At 43.9% G+C, this 2,577-nt stretch overlaps 1 pseudogene across 1 annotated transcript; it reads right to left on the reverse strand.

Annotated features, from left to right (window-relative positions):
* Positions 1–981: 981 nt before the first annotated feature.
* LOC308594472 (hemoglobin subunit alpha-A pseudogene) lies at positions 982–1,437 on the reverse strand (annotated as a pseudogene). Its single transcript has one exon. The product of its transcript is annotated as a hemoglobin subunit alpha-A pseudogene (transcript).
* Between the last annotated feature and the right edge of the window lie 1,140 nt (positions 1,438–2,577).

The raw sequence follows: 2,577 nt of genomic DNA on the forward strand, positions 1-2,577 counted from the left end.
CGCCTAATTTGTAGGTCCCAGCAATTACTTGATTAAATTGTATTCAGGTGACAATGTGAAGACATTGCTCGCTTAAGGTGAAGCAGGAAGAAGAATGTTTCAGTGCATTTAATGAGAACGGGTCAGTTAAACTTCAAAGAGTGGCATCATTAGAAAAAGAGTTGAAGGGGGCAGGGAAAGTCTATGTTAGCAACAATGCTGTGTTAACGATGAACCTACATGTCATGGGACAGTCCTGTGATTATGTAGTGCACAGAAAGGCTTCTGGGCTGTATTTGCAAAAGCAGTTTTGCCAAAACCTTGTGCCTGAAACCATCCTGAACACTAGGAGCTGGATACTAGAAGCAAGAAAGGATGCCATGCAAGGAGTTCGGCAGTTGGAAGCCAACTTCGTAGCTTAGCAACTAAAGCTGAAAGGGAGCTGGGAACTTCTCAAAAAAGTGGGTGAGAGGGGCAGAAGGGGCACGCAAGATGAAAAAACAAGTTTAGATGAAAAGGGGGAAGTCGGGAGCAAAAGCATTAGAAAAGGGTGTAAGGTGAAAATACAACTAAGCCATGTGCCAAGGTCAGGGCCAAATTTAGGTTTGATGAGGCCCCAAGCTACAGAAGGTAATGGGTCCCTTTATATGTCCAGCTGTCCTTTGTCAACAACAAATTGTCGCTGTTTTTTGTGTTGAATATATGCTATATGGTAATTTGTGGACCTAATAGGTGTAAAGCCATTTGCACATAACAAAATATGTATTTTATCAAAGTAATTGTTGAACTGAAATACAATTAAGAAGTATAATAGTGAAATACAATTAAGAAGTATATTAATAGTGAAATAATTATTAAGCTCTAACTGTATGTAGGTTTTATTTTATTTGTGTTTATTTGTGGGGGTGGTTTGAGAGTCAAGAGCAGGTTTATTGTGGTGTTTGGGGGTCACGGGGCGTCGTCGAGGCGGCTCTTCTGAGGTGGGCTTGGGCTTTGTGGGGCCTAGTGATACTTGGAGGTCAGCACGATGACACGGCAGTCCAGGAACTTGTCCATGGAGACGAGGGTGCTGGCCTGGAGGAGCCCTGGGTGGTTGGCGGCGATGTGGCCCAGCAGTGCGAAGTTGACGGGGTCCACGTGCAGTTTCTGAGCGTGCAGGTCGCTGAGCTTGTCGAGGGTGCTGGCGATCTTGTCGATGTGCACCACGGCCTCGCTGATGGCCACCACAAACTTCCTGCCGTGCGTCATGATGTCAGCGGAGCTGGGGCTCACGTCGATGTGCACGAAGTAGGTCTTAGTGGTGGGGTGCGCCGCGAACATCCTGGTGATGGCCTTGGCGCCGATGTCCTCAGCGTGGGACTGGATCACACTCCAAACGTGCTTCACGTGGCTCTTGTCGTCATTGGTCAACACCATCCTGGCAGCTCAAAGTCTCGGGTCATTTTATTTGTTTTATATCTTATGGAAATGTACATCCAGGTTTTCCCCCTTTAATTTTTTGGGGGGGCTCCAAGAGAGTGGGGCCCTAAGCTTTAGCTTATACATAAATCCAGCACTGGCCAAAGTCCAAAGCAGGGAGTGATTTAGTTGTCCTGTGGCTTGGGCTTACTGAATATTTTTGCCAGCATAAAGCAGGGGTGGGCAGCTATGGCATTGTAGACCATCTTGTGGAGGGCCACAGGACCCCCATCCCAACTATCACATATATAGCCTTATCTTTATAATAAATAACGCGTGTTTCAAAATATCCAATACCTTGGTATTGTGCAGCATTCTGAGCAGATTGGAAAATGTCATCTCTCAGAGTTTTGATCATCGGAGTCAACTGGCCTTGCTCCACAGCTACAATGCATGCACACACACACGTTGAACCTCTGACCCTTTTTGAAATGCACAGAAGTCTGCAGCTCCTGGAACAGGCCAGTAATTTATGACGCATAAAAGTGCTGGAAGCTCATGCTTTAGTGTCATCAACAAGACGGTGCTCTTATCCCAGGCAAGCTTTCAAAAATTACATATATAATAATATTTTATCTTTTACTTTAATCCCAGGCAAGCTTTCAAAAATTACATATATAATAATATTTTATCTTTTACTTTAATGCAAGCTTCAGTCTTGAGGCCATTCCATAAGAGCACATATTTAGCCAATGAACTTGGAAATGTTACTGCATCACTCACATATAAAATCTGGTTTATTAATGGATAGCTTTAAAGAAGGTGTGACTGTCCACTAGGCATTTCCAGAATGTGCATGAGGTAAATGCTGTGCTGTTTTTTTATGGAGTGTCCATCTGGAAGCTGAGAAAAACAACAACAAAAATATAAATTTCTCTCTGTCCTGAGTCTGAAATTGAAACGCAGCCTCTTGTGTCTGTCATGTGAGCTCTAGCTGAAGTGGGGGCAAAGGCATTCATCGCATTTTAGATATTCAAACTAATAATAGTTCCAAGGCTGAGTTCCGGGCAAAGAATCCGTTCTGCCTAGAAAGTGTGGCTTTCTTACAGTGAAACGGACAAACAAAAAGCTGTGATCCCTCTGGTCTCTGTATCAAGAAATATATGCCTTGTTACCTTGGGTATACACACAATAATTTGG

The sequence above is a fragment of the Podarcis bocagei genome, assembly GCF_964188305.1.
Source record: "Podarcis bocagei genome assembly, chromosome: 9".
NCBI classification, from domain to species: domain Eukaryota; kingdom Metazoa; phylum Chordata; class Lepidosauria; order Squamata; family Lacertidae; genus Podarcis; species Podarcis bocagei.